A 17,783-nucleotide genomic window follows, 5' to 3' on the forward strand; every position below is an offset into this window, starting at 1 on the left:
CATTAGAAACTGTTTATAGTTGTTCCTTGTGATAGTGGATTAGGACAATGAAACTAGGAAGGCTGGGCGGCGCCTGTGGCTCAAGGAGTAGGGCACTGGTCCCGGTCCCATATGCCGGAGGTGGCGGGTTCAAACCCAGCCCTGGCCAAAAACCACACAAAAAAAAAAAAAAGAAAAAGAAAGAAACTAGGAAGGGAGGCTTCAACATTTTTATCCTTTAACAATTTTTTTTTTTTTTTTAGACAGAGCCTCAAGCTATAGCCCTGGGTAGAGTGCTGTGGCGTCACAGCTCACAGCAACCTCAAACTCCCGGGCTTAAGCGATTTTCTTGCCTCAGCCTCCGAAGTAGCTGGGACTACAGGCCCCCTCACAACGCCTGGCTATTTTTTCCTTGTAGTTGTCAGTGTTTGGCAGGCCCACCAGTTCTGGTGTATATGGCTGGCGCCTGAGCTGCTTGAGCTACAAGCGCCACCCTATCCTTTAACATTTTATACTGTTGGAAATATGAACATGTATTGCTTTTATGTATTTCTTTAAATGAGTTTTTTAAAGCAATGAGGTTTTTTTTTCTTTTCTTTTTTCTTTATTTATTTTTTTTCTGTTTTTGACCAGGGCTGTGTTTGAACCTGCCACCTCTGGTATATGGGGTCGGTGCCCTACTCCTTGAACCATAGGCTCTGTCTGCCCTCTTTTCTTTTTTCTTTTTCTTTTTTTTTTTTTTGTAGAGACAGAGTCTCACTTTATGGCCCTCGGTAGAGTGTCATGGCCTCACACAGCTCACAGCAACCTTCAACTCCTGGGCTTAAGCAATTCTCTTGCCTCAGCCTCCCGAGTAGCTGGGACTACAGGCACCCGCCACAACGCCCGGCTATTTTTTGGTTGCAGTTCAGCTGGGGCCGGGTTTGAACCCACCACCCTCGGTATATGGGGCTGGTGCCTTACCGACTGAGCCACAGGCACTGTCCTCTTTTTTCTTTTGTTGTTGTTTTTTTTTTTTTTTTTTTGAGACAGTATCTCACTCTGTTGCCTGAACTAGAATGGAGTAGCATGATTATAGCTCACTGCAACCTCAAACTCCTGAGGTCAAGCTATCCTCCTGCCTCAGCCGTCCAAGGAGCTATAAAAACAGGTGTGCGCCACCATGTCTGGCTAATTTTGTAGTTTTTGTAGCAATGGAAGGGTCTCGCAATATTGCTCAGACTGGCAGCAAGATTTTTTAAAATGTGTTGGCATGGCTCAGTGGTTAGGGTGCTGGCCACATACACTGGGGCTGGTGGATTCAAACCCATCCAGGATCTGCTAAACAGCAGTGACAACTACAACAGAAAAATAGCTGGGTGTTGTGGCGGGCACCTGTAGTCCCAGCTGCTTGGGAGGCAGCAGGGGAATCGCTTAAGCCCAAGACTGTGCAGTTGCTGTGATCTGAGACGCCATGGCAATCTACTGAGGGCGACATAGTGAGACTCTGTCTCAAAAAAATAAAATAAAATAAAATGCATTGGCAGCTGGGCAAGGTGGCTCATACCTGTAATCCTAGCACTTTGAGGGAACAAGTTGGGCAAATCACTTGAAACTAGGAGTTCCCCACCAGCTTGGACAAGAGTGGGACCCAATATCTACCAAAACAGCAGGCCACCCCAGGAGGCATGGAAATCTGTACAATTCCATTTTTCTGTCAGCAGGTGGCAGACTTTATCTCTCAGGTCTCACTCTCTCTTTCACTCTCTCTCATTTCTATCTCTGTCACTATCTCTGTCTCTTTCTCCCTCCACCCTACCCCAGTCTGTCCATCCCCACTGTGGCACAGTGCTACTTTTCAAAATTGCCTTTCTTGTTTTATGCACTTTTATGTTAACTCTCAGTTACTTAAACCATTAATTTACTTAATTTAAACCAGGTAAGACAACCTTCTGCCATTATAGACTTAAATGCCATTTTTGTCAGGTTTTTTCTTTCTTTCTTTCTTTCTTTTTTTTTTTTTTTTTGTGGTTTTTGGCCGGGGCTCGGTTTGAACCCGCCATCTCCGGCATATGGGACCAGCGCCCTACTCCTTGAGCCACAGGTGCCACCCATTTGTCAGGTTTTTTCATATGTGTTGTTAATCTTCCTCATTTTCAGGGTCCTGGTAGATTACAAACTAATTTAGCAGTGAATTAGAGGGTTGCTTAATTTGTTTGCCAAGTTCCTTATTGTAAGTAGGTGGAAGTAGATAGTGGAGACCTGCAAGATCCTTCCTGCCCCCCCCCCTTCTATAATAGCTCCTCCACAGCTTTGTCATGGCACATCCTTCTCATTTGCCTTATCTCAAATATCCTGCCATTTGGGATTAAGATTAGTGACAAGACTCAGAGAACCATAGTCAAAAAATTAACATATTCTTATATAGTCCTACCTATGAACAAAGATCAATTTGTCAGCCTATTGAGATTTCTTGGCCAAACTGTCAGGATTCTAAGGGAACAAATCACTAGATCTATTTTGGAAAGGAGACAGGAAAAGTTGAAAGAATAAGCATTTTTATTTATTTTTTTGAGACAGAGCCTCACTCTGTCACCCTGGGTTAGAGTGCCATGGCATCATCATAGCTCACAGCCACCTCAAACTCCTGGCCTCAAGTCATCCTCCTGCCTCTGTCTCCTGAGTAGCTGAGACTACAGGTACATGCCAAGACCTGGCCAATTTTTCTATTTTTAATGGAGAAAAGGTCTCACTCAGTGAGTTTTCTGCTGATTGATGTGCCTAGCACACTGGTGTGCCACGAGAGGATATTAGGTATGCCACGAAAATTTTTAAAGATTTGAGATAGAGTCTCACTTCTGTTGCCCTGGGTAGAGTGCCACGGTGTCATCAGCTCACAACAACCTCAAACTCTTGGGCTTAAGCGATCCTCTTGTCTCAGCCTGCCATGAGGCCTGGCTAATTTTTCTATTTTTAATAGAGATGGGGTCTTGCTTTTGCTCAGGCTGGTCTCAAACTCCTGAGCTCAAGCAATCCATATGCTTCAGCCTCCCAGAGTGCTAGGATTACAGGCATGAGCCACCACACCTGGCCTTTACTCTTTTTTTGATCAACATAATTTAAGTGTGCCATGAAAGTTTAACTAGAGGTTCAAGTGTGCCATGAGATAAAAAAGGTTGAAAAACACTGGTATTCTTACTTAGGCTGGTCTCAAACTCCTGAGTTCAAGCAGTCCTCCTGCCTTGGCCTCCCAGAATGCTGAGATCACAGATGTGACCCATGGCACCTGGCCAAGATAGTACACATTATAGCATTGTGAAATGTTACAAAATAGAAACTCATTAAAGTTAATTTAGGAAAAAAAGGAGGCTTCTTCACTGGGACTAGAATGAGAAAGTATTTAAAAACTGATTCTCATTTGAGTTAATTTGCCACTGCACCATCATCCTGTAACTAGGGAAAGTAGCTAAAATTTGCAGGAATATGCTTAACAAGCAAGTATACTGTATACATTTATTTAATCCTTGAAAGTCAGTCCAGCTGGTAGTTATTGTCCTAATTTTCTGTTAACTCCTTAGGAACTAGCTAGTGTGTTAGCATTCAATCTGATTTTTGGTAAAGATACCTTTTTTAGGTCATTTAAGTAGGTGTAAATGTGTGGTTCATATTTAAAACATTTATGTCCTTCTAAGCTAGATAAATAGAATAAAGATTCTATAAATGTATATATCTGTACCAGAGATTTTGTCACATGCTGCTGAATTTGGTCAGGTAAGGAAATCTATCTAGTGTTTTGTAATTAACGTTCTATAATTCTGTATGTTCTTACAAGTACTGTGACTTATCTAGTAGTTATGTTCATTATCTTCCTTCCTTGACAAGTGATGTAATCTGTGGTTTGAACACTAGATAATCTTCTAACAGGATAGAGTCATGTTTGAGAGTTTAGTAATTGGCAAATCCTTGGTTTAAATCTCATCTCTGCCACATTTTAATGGTTTAGCCTTGGACAAAATAGTTAACTTTTCTAAGTGTCACCTACTCTTCTGCCCCCTTGATTCCTTCAGAGTGTTTTTTTAAGAATATGTTCTGTCTTAGTGTAGGTATTTTATCTTACTTGGTGTTTTTAAATAGTTATATTTGGGAGAATTTCAGCAGTATACTATTCTGAGTGCCTTCTTAGATTATTAAGATTAAAGAAGAGATGGTACACATAAAGTTGCAAATAGTGCTTGCCACATAGTAATTTAATAAATATTTAGTTTCTTATCTTCTTCCCTCTGTTAATATAGCTAATTTTATCCAGTTTTCTTTTAGACATGGTACTCTCTTATAGTAGGTTAAATTAAGTAGCACATTTAAAAAATTAACTATAAACAATATTGCCATTGAGCTTTCAGATTTGGCGGTAACAGCAGAACGTTTACTTACATCATGCATCTTTCTTAAAAGTCTAAAAAGATGAGTATTGGGAAATGTCCAGCAATATGTCAAATTTTGAGCAACAGTTTTTAATCTGAGCACCCAGCAACCTCAAAAATAGGACCTGATCTGCTATAATCATTGGAGATGGTTAAAATGACTTGAAGGGGGTCATAGAGGCAGGGTTGGCATATATAATTGTTTCATTTTGATGTACCGAGAATTATTTTCAGTAAAATTATACAAGAAACATGGGTTATTATGAAGAATAAAGCTTTCATGTATGTTTTATTCACTTTTGAATCTCCTTTAATATGCTTATGGTAAAACAGATTGGGTGGGTCTCTGTAGATTCCAAAAATTAACTCATGTATTTCTAATCATGTGACTCAGCTTTAAGGAAGTTTTAATAATTAAGAACTCTTAAGCACTTGAATTATGATCAAGCTTTTTGTAAGGAATTTGTTCATTTGAAATTATTTACCTATTCTATTTTCCACTGATTCTTTTTTTATATCATATAATAATACATGTTAATATAAAACTTAATGAATCTAGATGAGCAAAAGAAGTAATCTATAACATTTGCCACCTAAAAAGTACACTAAAAAGTGTGTTTCTGGCTCAGTGCCTGTAGCTCAGTGGGTAGGGCGCCAGCCACATAACACTGGTGCTGGCGGGTTCAAATCCAGCCTGGGTCTGCCAAACAACAATGACAACTACAACCAAAAAAAAAAATAAAAAAATAGCCAGGCGTTGTGGCCGGTGCCTGTAGTCCCAGCTACTTGGGAGGCTAAGGCAAGAGAATCGCTTAAGCCTAAGCGTTTGAGGTTGCTGTGAGTTATGACGCCATAGCACTCTACCCAAAGTGACACGGTGAGACTCTGTCTCAAAAAAAAAAAGGTGGGCATCCTTTCTTTTTCTATGCATAGAAGTATAGTTTTTTTTCTCAGATGAAATCATACTGTTGTCCAGTCTAGAGTCCCATGGCATCAGCATAGCTCACAGCAACCTTAAACTCTGGGCTCAAGCAATCCTCCTGCCTCACCCTCCTCCGTAGCTAGGACTACAGGCTCCTGTCACGATATCTAGCTAATTTTTCTATCATTAGAAGAGACAGTCTTGTTCTTGCTCAGGCCAGTCTTTAACTCCTGAGCTCAAGAGATCCTCCTACCTTGGCCTCCCAGAGCACTACTGGGAGTGACCCCGCCTGGTAACAGTGCCACCCCCAGCAGCAGTGTCTTTTCTAATTCGTGTTTCACCTTGCTCAGCTTATCCGGCGTCTCAGGGAGGACTTCATTTGTTACAGTCAGAGTGGATTTTACATTTCTTGATTTTTATATATCACGAAACTTTTATAATGGCCCAGTATTATTTTATGCTGTTGCGTTACATAGACATCATGTTTTTATTTTTAAAAAGTTTTTTGGGGCAGGGCAGCGCCTGTGGCTCAGTGAGCAGGGCGCCGGCCCCATATACCGAGGGTGGCGGGTTCAAACCCCGCCCCAGCCAAACTGCAACAAAAAAATAGCCGGGCATTGTGGCGGGCGCCTGTGGTCCCAGCTACTCGGGAGGCTGAGGCAGGAGAATTGCCTAAGCCCAGGAGTTGGAGGTTGCTGTGAGCTGTGTGACGCCACGGCACTCTACCGAGGGCAATAAAGTGAAACTCTGTCTCTACAAAAAAATATATAAAAAAAAAAAAAAAAAAAGTTTTTTGGGGCAGCACCTGTGGCTCAGTGAGTAGGGCGCTGGCCCCATATACTGAGGGTGGCAGTTTCAAACCTGGCCCCAGCCAAACTGTGACAACAACATAAAAAAGAATAGCCGGGCGTTGTGGTGGGTGCCTGTGGTCCCAGCTACTCGGGAGGCTGAGGCAAGAGAATCGCCTAAGCCCAAGAGCTAGAGGTTGCTGTGAGCTGTGACGCCACGGCACTCTACCGAGGGTGACAAAATGAAACTCTGTCTCTAAAAAAAATTAAAAAATGAAAAGTTTAATTGATGTGTATTTGTACATATTTGTAGAGTACATGTGATATTTTTATACATGCATAGAATATGTAATAATCAATTCCATCACATCACCTTAAACATTTATTATTTGTGTTGGGAACATTTCAGATCTTCTAGCTACTTTGAAATACATAATATATTGTTGTTAATCATAGTTAATTATAGTGCAACTACTTTGCTATCGTACACTCTAAGTTATTCCTTCTGTTTGTTTATGTGTGTACCCATGATCCTACCTCTGTTCTTCCCTCCTCCTCAATCTTCCCTTTCCAACCTCTGGTAACTATTCTACTCTACCTCTGTATGATTAGCTTTTTAAGCTTCCAAATGTGAGGGAGAATATGCGTCTTTTCATAATTAATTTGGCCTTTATCATTGAACATTTAGATTGTTTTCGATTTTTCATTGTGAAAAGTAATGCATCTGTGAACATCTTTGCAGTGTCTGTGCATGTCCATGATTATTTGTTTAAATGGATTTACTATGTCAAAGGGCATGTACAAATCAAAGGCTTGTTAATGTGCTGCCAGCTTGCCCTCTAGAAAGGTTATATCAGTTACATTTCCACCAGTAGTATATATGCCAGGGCCTATTTCCCTATTTTCATAGCAGTTGGTATAATTTGTTTTATCTGTTGCAAATGATTTTTTTAAAGCATTTCTATTTGTAGTTGAACTTCTAAAAATTGGCCATTTATTTTTTTCTAAATGCCTAGGTTCTTTTTCTTAATATGTAAAGACTCTATATAAAAAGATTTTAACCATAAAAGAGTTATGTTGGAGATGTATTTTTTCCTTTTTTTTTTATTTTCCTATATGTTTTTTATTTTTACGTATACATGTGTTTCCATTTTTTGCCTTCACAAAATTAAAGAGGCTTAAAATTTAATAACAATAACAATATTTAAGATAAGGACTAGAAACAAAAGCCTCGTAAAGAATGAACGAATAGGGTGGCGCCTGTGGCTCAAGGAGTAGGGTGCCAGCCCCATATACCAGAAGTGGCAGGTTCAAACCAGACCCTGGCCAAAAACTGCAAAACAAATAAACAAACACAAACAAACAAAAAAGAATGAATGAACATAAATACATTCAGAAAAGAAATCAGAATTGCTGCATCAAAATATTAAGCAATAATAATAATAATGCAAAGAAAGTAACATTCACATTGTCAAATAAGAGTATGTCTATTATAGAATGCTTTGACTCTGAAATTCAGTGGAATCATCAGTTAACTTCTGCTTTTTAAGTCTCAAAAAATAGACAACTAATATTTATAAGTAGAAGATAATTTCAAAAAACAGATCATGCCAAATCTTATAGACAATGGAAAAAGAAGAAATACTTCAAAATCATTCTACTTGATTTGGGTACACCTGATATTAAAATTGGAGAGAATATATTATTATAAAGGGGAAATTACAAACATATTTCATTTATAAATGAGGATGCAATTTCCCAAACAATATATTAACAAGTTGAATTAAAAATTAATGTTTAAGTAATGTATTTTGGTCAAAATTAAATCCAATTTATGTGAGAATTAATCACTATTTTCTTTTCTCGTCTTCTTTTTTTTTTCTTCTTTTCCTTTCCCTCACCCACTCCCTCCTTCTCTGTCTGGTCTCCCCTTCCCCCGTGCCCCACTGTGTCATTAATTGTCCTCATATCAAAATTGAATACATAGGAGTCATACTTCTCCATTCCTGTGATACTTCACTAAGAATAATGTGTTCCACCTCCATCCATCCAGGTTAGTACAAATGCTGCAAATCTCCATTTTTTATGGCTGAATAATATTCCATGGTGTACATTTACCACAGCTTACCCATCTATTCCTGGGTTCAAGGACATTTAGGTTGTTTCCACATTTTAGCAATTGTAAATTGTGCTGCGATAAACAGCCTAGTACAAGTGTCTTTAAAATAAAAGGGTTTTTTTCCTGGATAGATGCCCAGTAATGGGATTGCAGGATCAAACGGGACTCTGGGTTGAGTTCTTTGAGGTTTCTCCATACTTCTTCCAAAAAGGTTGTATTAGTTTGTAGTCCCACCAGCAGTATAAAAGTGTTCCTTTCTCTCCACATCCGCGCCAGCATCTGCAGTTTTGAGATTTTGTGTTATAGGCCATTCTTGCTGGGGTTAGATGATATCTCAGGGTGGTTTAATTTGCATTTCTCTAATAATTAGGGATGATCAGCATTTTTTCATATGTTTGCTGGCCATTCATCTGTCGTCTTTAGAGAAGATTCTATTCATCTCTTCCCCATTGATGTATGGGATTGTTGGTTTTTTTCTTGTGGATTAATTGAAGTTCTGTATAGAGCCTGATTATTAAGCGTTTGTCTGATTCAAAATATGCAAATATCCCATTGGGTAGGTTGTCTATTTGCTTTGGTTATTGTCTCCTTGGCTGTACAGAAGCTTTTCAGTTTAATTAAGTCCCATTTGTTTATTATTGGTGTTGTTGCCATTGGCAGTCTTTTTTGTTTCATTTTAATTTTGAGAAACCTAAATTTCACCCTCCTTTTCAAACCTTTTTTTTAAAATATATTTTTTAATACATTGAACTTTTTAGAGTCTCATTTTGTCTCCCAGGCTAAAGTGCTATGTAATCAGACACAGGAACTTCAAACTCCTAGGTTCAAGCCAGGTTTCTGCCTCAGTAACTTCCCAGGTAACTGGGACTACAGGCACCTGCCATAATGCCCAGCTAATTTTTTTTTTTTGCAGTTTTTGGCCAGGGCTGGATTTGAACCTGCCACCTCCGACATATGGAGCTGGCATATGAGCCACAGGTGCCGCCCTTCTATTTTTAGTATAGACAGGGTCTTGCTCTTTCTCAGGCTGGTCTTGAACACCTGAGCTCTAAAGATCCTCTTGCCTCAGATTCCTAGAGTGCTAGGATTACAGGCATGAGCCCTTTTCAAAGCCAATGTATTAAGTCTGTAGAAGCTTTTGCAGAGCTTCATGTGCACTTGACTCTTCATTTATACATTATGACTTTGTAGTTATGGAAGGAGAAGGAAATATATTGTTTAATTAATTAGTTTGTGTGTCTTACTAATTGCCAGTGATAGAATGAGGAGGCCACAAAATAGAAAAAATAATAAGGTAGGATTTTGCCCTGATAGATTATTTTCATTTTACCTTCATAAACATGGTTTCATTTATGCCATATCCATATCTTCCAAATATATATACATTAAGTGTACACTTAGACTTTTACTTATATTTTGGAACATGTAATTTTTTTAAAATAATCTTTTTTATTTTTTTCTGCGTATAAGAGTAAGGTATTCTTTACAGAAAATTTAGAAAACACCATCCTTGTAATTCTGTTATTCTTCTGACAGTTAATTGATTGTTGGAATATATTTTAGTCCTGTTAGCTAATTATTTTTGTATTATTAAATGTACTTTATTACTAATTTAAGACTTTTGTATCTGTATTGACACACAATATTAGGTATGTTTCCCTTTAATGCTATCTTTGACAAAATTTTTTTTTTTTTTTGAGACAGAGTCCCACTCTGCCATCCTGGGTAGAGTGATGTGGTGTCATAGCTCACAGCAACCTCAAACTTCTAGGCTAAAGAGATCCTCTTGCCTCAGCCTCCCAAGTAGCTGTGACTATAGGCACCTACCACAACGCACAGCTAGTTTCTCTATTTTTAGTAGAGACAGAGTCTCGCTCTTGCTCAGGCTGGGCAGATTTTTGTTTTAGGGTTTTTTTTTTTGTTTTTTTTTATAGAGACAGAGTCTCACTGTACCGTCCTCGGGTAGAGTGCCGTGGCGTCACACAGCTCACAGCAACCTCTAACTCTTGGGCTTACGCGATTCTCTTGCCTCAGCCTCCCTAGCAGCTGGGACTACAGGCACCCGCCACAACGCCCGGCTATTTTTCTGTTGCAGTTTGGCCAAGGCTGGGTTTGAACCCGCCACCCTCGGCATATGGGGCCGGCGCCCTACTCATTGAGCCACGGGCGCCGCCCTTGTTTTAGGGTTTTATAGTTGTTCGATTCATAAATGGAATTGGTTAGCTTAATATCTTTTTTGTGTGTTGTTAAAAAAGTGCATTTAGCATGAGAACTTTAAACTTTTGAAGAGTTGAAATGAGCTGTCCAGGATTTCCAATAATCTTGTTACTAGTTACTAATAGTTTGCAAATTTCAACTCAAAATAATTTTCTTGTTTTCTTACATTAATATTTGTTTAATGTGTTTAAAGAAGGGAGGATAGTAAGTAAAGTGTCATTTTCTACTCCTCATTTAGAAATACTAGATATAGTGCAGCAATAATAAAAGCTTAAATTGCATAACGTTTTTGTCATTTTTAATATATCCTGTAATAGCAATCCTAAACAATACTCTTTCTTTTCAATGGACAGAATACCAACTGTGTGACATGGAAAGAGTCCAAAATTAGAACAAAGTTTTTCATCTTGTTCCATTTCAAGCACAAGAGACCCAGCTATAATAAGATGAAAACAATTTCAGTGCTAAGCATCTGGAAATATTAAAACGTAGTGTATTTAAAAGGATAGCTAGGAAAGACTCGCTTTGTTTACATCTTATTTTCTTGAATTTGACTTACCTATTGCAATGTAAATGCCATTTCCTCTAAAAAGAGTTTACAGAATTTAAAGCTTTTTTTTTTTTTTTTGAGACAGAGTCTAACTCTATTGCCCTTGGTAGAGTGCTGTGATGTCACAGCTCACAGCAACCTCCAACTCCTGGGCTCAGGCGATTCTCTTGCTTCAGCCTCCTGAGTAGCTGGGACCACAGGCGCCCACCACAACGCCTAGCTATTTTTTTGTTGCAGTTTGGCAGGGGCTGGTTTTCCCACTGAGCCACAGGCACCGCCCAGAATTTAAAGCTTTTAAGAAAGTTAAAAGGATAGTCTATATTCAAGAACTTAAGTTGCATTTCTGAAAATTAAGTTACTCAATGTAGATTTTTCCAAATTTTTAAAGAAATGTATTGGAATGAGGACCACAGATTTTCCTCAGTTTTCTTGTATGTATGTCTGTAAATTTATAAATGCAGCAGTTTCACAATCACCTACTTGGAGAAGTTTATGTAACCATTTTAAATGATAACTTATCAGTCTGGGCACTGGCTGCCACCTGCCTATACTCCCAGCACTCAAAACGCTGAAGGGGGAGGATCACTTGAGCCCAGGAGTTCTGGGCTACAGTGCACCAAGCAGGGCAGGTTGCCTGAGGAGAACAGGCCCAACCAGGAAACGGAGCAGGGTCAAAACTCTGCTGCTGGACAGTAGTGGGATCCCACCTGTAAATAGCCCCTGCAGTCCAGCCTGGGCAATGTAATGAGATCCTGTGTCTCTATTAAAACAAAAACTGACGCCATTTCTGTTTCTGTTCCTTATTTATGCATTTTAAACCATATTCACATAAACATCTATAGTACCTTGTTTCAGTTCTATTTTGGACAGTCACAGTATTGAAGTCAGTTCACTGTTGTCCTCTTCAGGCAAGTTTGACAAGAAGTCAAATACCTAGGTGAATGTTTTACACATTTAAAAAAATCGTCTTTCTATTTACATCACACAGCAATTACCAGGAACAAGTTTTGCAACAGTCAGTATGGAGACTATTGCATCTCAACTCCTACTGAGTTGTCTTCCTTGTGTGGCTTCATTGTTTTGCTTGGAATAACTTCCTAGAGTGTCAGTCAAATTCATATTTAAGTTTAAAAATGCATTCATTGTTGGAATGATAATTGAATTATGGTAATTAAACTATGAGTTAGTAGGCAAGTCTTAGATTATTAGGAAATAACTATGCGTGCTATAGGTTGTATGTGGGATTATGATATGATTCATTTATCATGCAACTGTTGTCAATCCAATACCTTTATTCTCTTCATTTCCTTGCCCCAGTATTAAAGACCAAAAAATAAAAATAAAAAAGTCAGTGTTCTTGATTTGATTTTTTTGGTGGGCTTTCTTGTTGTTATTTAGAATTTGTGAAAAAGTTTTTTTTGTTTTTTTTTTTTTTTGTAGAGACAGAGTCTCACTTTATGGCCCTTCGTAGAGTGCCATGGCATCACTCAGCTCACAGCAACCTCCACCTCCTGGGCTTAAGCGATTCTCTTGCCTCAGCCTCCCCAGTAGCTGGGACTACAGGTGCCCGCCACAACGCCCGGCTATTTTTTGGTTGCAGTTCAGCCGGGGCCGGTCCTGAACCCGCCACCCTCGGTACATGGGGCCGGCGCCCTACTGACTGAGCCACAGGCGCCGCCCTGAAAAAGTTTAAAAAAAAGTTTTTGGTGGCAAAAATAGAAAGTGATAACTCTTAGTTTTAGTTTTTCAAGTTGATTGAATAAAAGTTAAAAAGCTCTTAACTAGTTACTCAGAAATACAAATAGATATTCTTTTCTCCATTGTCAAAGACATCCAGTTTAGTGTTAAAAGAGGAGAAAAGTGGGCAACGCCTGTGGCTCAAAGGGGTAGGGCGCTGGTCCCATATGCTGGAGGTGGTGGGTTCAAACCCAGCCCCGGCCAAAAAAAAAAAAAAAAAGGAGAAAAGTAATCTTGCAAAGATCTGACTTCTGTCAGAAATGAATTTAGAGTTTGCCTTTACAGAGAGTAGTAGTCATTTGTTTCTATGTCAATGAGTAAAGAAACTCCAAGGCAACAGGGCCCAGTCATTGTGTACAGAGATGAAAGTCCATTGTGCTGTTAAAGAACCTATCTTTATTACTTCTTACTTCTAGATCTTTTCTGTTCTTTCTCCAAAAAATAAAAGTACCCTCAGGTGTAGAACACAAATGTCTTAATGCTGTATGTAATTCTGTAATGAGGTGAAAGCTATGTTGATTAGTAGAATGTAAGCACTCCAATTTGTACAAATAGTCAACACATTGAATCCCATAATGGCATAAATGTATTTATGTACAAATGACTTAATAAAAAAATAAAATAAAATAAAAGTACCCTAGAACTGTTTGAAACAAAATTCAGTGTCTCAGTTTCAGTGCTTTGCTTGTATCCTTTTTCTTTCCTGTGGCACATTTCCAAACATACATAGGCTGCTCAAGCCCTCTCATGTAAAAGTTGTATATGTATTATTGTCTAGAGAAAGCATGATAAAGCTTTTTTTTAAAAAAAAAAAAAAAGAAGTATTGCAGTTCTTATACAAAGTCACATAAGTAATAAGTGACTTAAAAATTTCTCCAGATTTACAATTCCTTATCTATCAGTCTTTATCCCTCAGTAGAGGGCCATGGCATCACATGTCACAGCAACCTCCAACTCTTGGGCTTAAGCAATTCTCTTGCCTTAGCCTCCCAAGTAGCTGGGACTACAGGGGCCCGCCACAACACCCAACTATTTTTTTGTTGTAGTTGTCATTGTTGTTCAGCAGGCCCAGGCCAGATTCAAACCCAAGCCCCAGTGTATGTGGCCAGCACCCTAACCACTGCGCCAAGTCTCTATAACATTTTTAACACACCATTTTTATTTCCCAAGGAACTAATTTATCTTTAAAAATTCAAGACATAAAATGGCCCCTTCATTCTGTTACTGATACTACTTTATGTGTGTTGTTTTAGACTTTCTTGTATTTATGTAAAGATTTTTCTTCCCTAGTTTGGATTCTTGCTGTAGATACGCTTATAACTTTTCATTCAGTAGTAAACTGTTTATGTGTATTGCCATGATCATGTGTACTTACCTCATGGAGCAGTACCGTCCAGTGATTTGTAAGCATGGATTGGGGAGTTAGAGCTGAGTTTGAATCTGTTTCATCCACTTAACAGCTATAAAGCTAAATTAACTCAATGGTAAAATGAGGATAATAATAGCACATACCTTCCAGGGTCATTATAAGTGTTATATGAGACAAGTAATTGTCAAGTGCTCTGAAGCCTCTGGCACATAGTAAGCACACAGTACATTTTAGCTATTTCTAACAATCATTTTAGGAGCAGTACAATTTTAGGTTTATGCATAGATCACAGTTTATTTGCCTCTCCTATATTGAACATTTAGGTATTGGGCATTTAGGTTGTTTCCACTTTCCCAGTACTGTAAAACAAATCTGCAGTGTATATCCTTGCAACTAAATCTTTATGCCCTTATGTCCTTTATTTTGTGTCTAGGCATTAGTGTGTGTGGGCACGGCACCTGTAGCTCAGCACCTAGGGCACCAGCCACATACACTGTAGCTGGCCAGTTCGAACCCAGCCTAGGCCTGCTGAACAATGACAACTACAACCAAAAAATAGCCAGGTGGTGTGGCGGGCGCCAGTAGTTTCAGCTAGTTGGGAGTCTGAGGCAAGAGAATCATTTAAGCCCAAGAGTTGGAAGTTGCTGTGAACTATGACACTACGGCACTCTACTGAGGGAGACATAGTGAGACTCTATCTCAAAAGAAAAAAGAAAAAAAAAATTAGTGTGTGAAAGGGAATGTGTTCCTAAGGTTTTTAATAATATTTCTAAATAGCCCTCCAAAAAGGTTGTGGAACTATAATTCCCAACATTCTTTGTTGTCGAAGATGGTCTGTGAGTCATCTTTCAAAGTGATATATTTAAAATTCTTATCATTGCTAACTATAGTAATATATTACAGGATGGTTAGGTCATTATTTTCATATACAATACAGCCATATTTCCAAAATGGAGTATAGTTGCTGCTCTTGAACCTCTATTACTAATTAGATGTAATAGATTTTCCTCTTAAAGGAATTTTTTTTATGAATCTTCTCATCTTACTAAAATAAGATAACGGGGCAAAAGTTTCCATTTGGTAGGTACCACATTTGGATGATTTATTAGTGACATTTTTAAAAGTGAGTTTTTAGATTTTTTGTATTGTTTTTAGTAGAGAATGATACTACACGAAGTTTGATTACTGAAATATTGCCTGGGCTAGATTTCTCTGAGGGCTATAGAGAGCTGATATAAAAATGTATTCATGTTTATATGAATACATTTCATAAAGAAGCCATGTTTCTTTTTTTTTTTTTTTTGAGACAGAGCCTCAAGTTGTCACCCTGGGTAGAGTGCTATGGTGTCATAGCTCACAGCAACCTCCAACTCCTGGGCTTAGCGATTCTCTTGCCTCATCCTCCCAAGTAGCTGGGACTACAGGCGCCCACCACAACACCAGGCTATTTTTTGTCTGTAGTTCTCGTTGTTGGCAGGCCCGGGCTGGATTCGAACCTGCCAGCTCTGTGTATGTGGCTGGTACCTTAGCCACTTGAGCTATAGGTGCTGAGCCAATTGAAGATATTTAATGTAGAGAAGAAAAGATCTGGGCAACTATGATAGCTATTATTAAATATTTAAAAGGGCAATCACAGGGAATAATGACTAGATTTCCTAACACCCATTAGTAAAATTTATTTTTATTATTATTTTTTTGTGTGTGTGTGTGTGTGTAGTTTTTGGCTAGGGCTGGGTTTGAACCCACCACCTCTAGCATATGGGACCAGCGCCCTACCCCTTTGAGCCACAGCGCCACCCCCCATGAGTAAAATTTAGAGGTGTACTCTTTAACTTGATATAAAAAAAGATTTCTAAAAACATGATTTTTAAGGCATGCTTAAGTAGGGTCAAATGACCAGTGATTGGGAATATCCTGTCTTTTTGTTTGTGGGCTTAAATTTTTTAAATTGTGGTAAAATATACACAATATAAAAAGTGCCATTTAAACCATTTTTAATGTACAATTCTATGGCATTATGCACATTTACATTTCTATGTAACCATCACCACCATCTAGAACTCTTTTCATCTTCCAAAACTGAAACTGTGTACCCATTGAGCAATAACTCCCCATCCTCCTCCCCCTAACCCTGGCAACCACAACCTAATCTTTCTTAATTTGTATTAAAATACAGTATTTATATGGGAAAGTACATATGTCACAAGTACAATGAGAAACCACTGAAAACCTTGAGGAAAGGAATGTTTTTAAGAGTTGCTACAGAAGTTCTTTTTTTCTTTGCAGAGCGGGTAGGTGCCTGTGTCTTATAGTACAGATTTACCTTCTCTAACTATCGTGTAATTTCCATTGATTATGTTCTGTAAACAGACGGGTGGTGAGCTCAAAGCTAGCAAGGCTGTAGGCCAAAGCATAATAAAGCACTGTGCAGTAGTGCGTCACGAGATTTTTGCATAGGGCTTAGTCAAGGCTTTTGGAACCGCCCTCAGTTGCACCTTGTGCTATATTAGTACTTCTCAGACAGGAAGAATTTTCTTTTGCTGGCATTGCTCATCCGGTTACCTTCAGGGTAAGTGTACACAGTTCCTGTAGACAGATTAAGTTTCTCTTGTTTAACTTTATAGGATTCTTGGTTGACTCCATATCTTGTTGAAATTTGGGGCATTTTAAAATACAAATAAAAGAATGATCTGGTAGAATGTAAAACTTCTTTATAGTTTGCAAAGATAATGAACTGGTTCAAAACTGAGGAGTCTAGGTCTCAACATTTTCATTTTATTCATTATAACTTTAAGAGCTTCTTGTTTGATATGTAGATGTTAAGAAAAAGCAAAGTACCCTCAGAATTCTCTCAAAGTTGGGGGGAAACAAATTCAATTTTGTTGTTCATTCAGTTGCTGTGTGATTCAGTTTTGCTGATAGCTACATGCTTTGTGTCTCGAGGATTAGGAAGTGTTTGTTTATTACAGCTAGTAGTAAAGATTATTAATTTTTATTTTGTGCCTGTGAGCTTTAGAATAGGATTATACTGGTCTGTTTTATGAATTGATAAAAACTGGATTACTGATTTATAACATTGATAATTGAAAATTAAGATTGAGACATGTACCTTGCAAGTAAAAGCCTAGAGTATTACGGCAAAGTTAGGTTTAAAGAATTGAATTCTCTACACTTCATAGTTTTTTTCCCCCTCTAAATCAGAAAAATTAGATTATGTAGCAGACTCTTTCTTGAAGCAGTTTTCTTGGTTTTTATTGGCAGCTTCTATCCAAGCACTGCATCTGTGTATTGCTTATCACCTGTGCTGTTCTAGGACAAATTCAAGGACAGAGGAACTCAGAGTGCCTTAAGGGTGGTCAGTATAAATTACTTAGTTTCTATGTGCCTTGGTTTATTTATCTTGAAAAATGCTATTAGCTATTATAAACAGTGAGGGTGGAAAGGATAGAGTAAATTCTCAGCATTGAAATTGTTTATTTTAATAAGTATCCATAAAATTTCAACTGAGAAGCTGTTTACCATATAAGAACATTAGTGTAAATTGCCAATTTTTAGATAACTAGACTTTGAAATCTATTCTTTCCTATTCCTTCCTGTCCTCTTCTCTCCCTCTCACTTTTTGCTATTCACTTTCATTTTTGTTTCATGTCTGTATTGAGAAAAGGTTTTATTTTCCAGTTTGTGTATTTTCCTACCACTGCT

The 17,783-nt window shown here is 38.3% G+C and overlaps 1 protein-coding gene across 5 annotated transcripts in view; it reads left to right on the forward strand.

Annotated features, from left to right (window-relative positions):
* NT5C3A (5'-nucleotidase, cytosolic IIIA) overlaps window positions 1-17,783 on the forward strand; it is a 77,403-nt gene that overhangs the window by 27,337 nt on the left and 32,283 nt on the right. Inside the window, exons 1-2 of one of the 5 annotated variants that reach the window (XM_053553574.1) lie at window positions 16,598-16,650; window positions 17,343-17,436. The exons of 2 other annotated variants lie outside the window; for them this stretch is intronic. The gene's annotated coding sequence lies outside the window, so the exon portion shown is untranslated. Of the gene's footprint in view, window positions 1-16,365; window positions 16,651-17,342; window positions 17,437-17,783 lie in introns of those variants that run through there. 2 more of the 5 variants (XM_053553575.1, XM_053553577.1) reach the window with 2 other exon arrangements.

Source organism: Nycticebus coucang, chromosome 11 (genome assembly GCF_027406575.1).
Source record: "Nycticebus coucang isolate mNycCou1 chromosome 11, mNycCou1.pri, whole genome shotgun sequence".
In the NCBI taxonomy this organism is placed as follows: domain Eukaryota; kingdom Metazoa; phylum Chordata; class Mammalia; order Primates; family Lorisidae; genus Nycticebus; species Nycticebus coucang.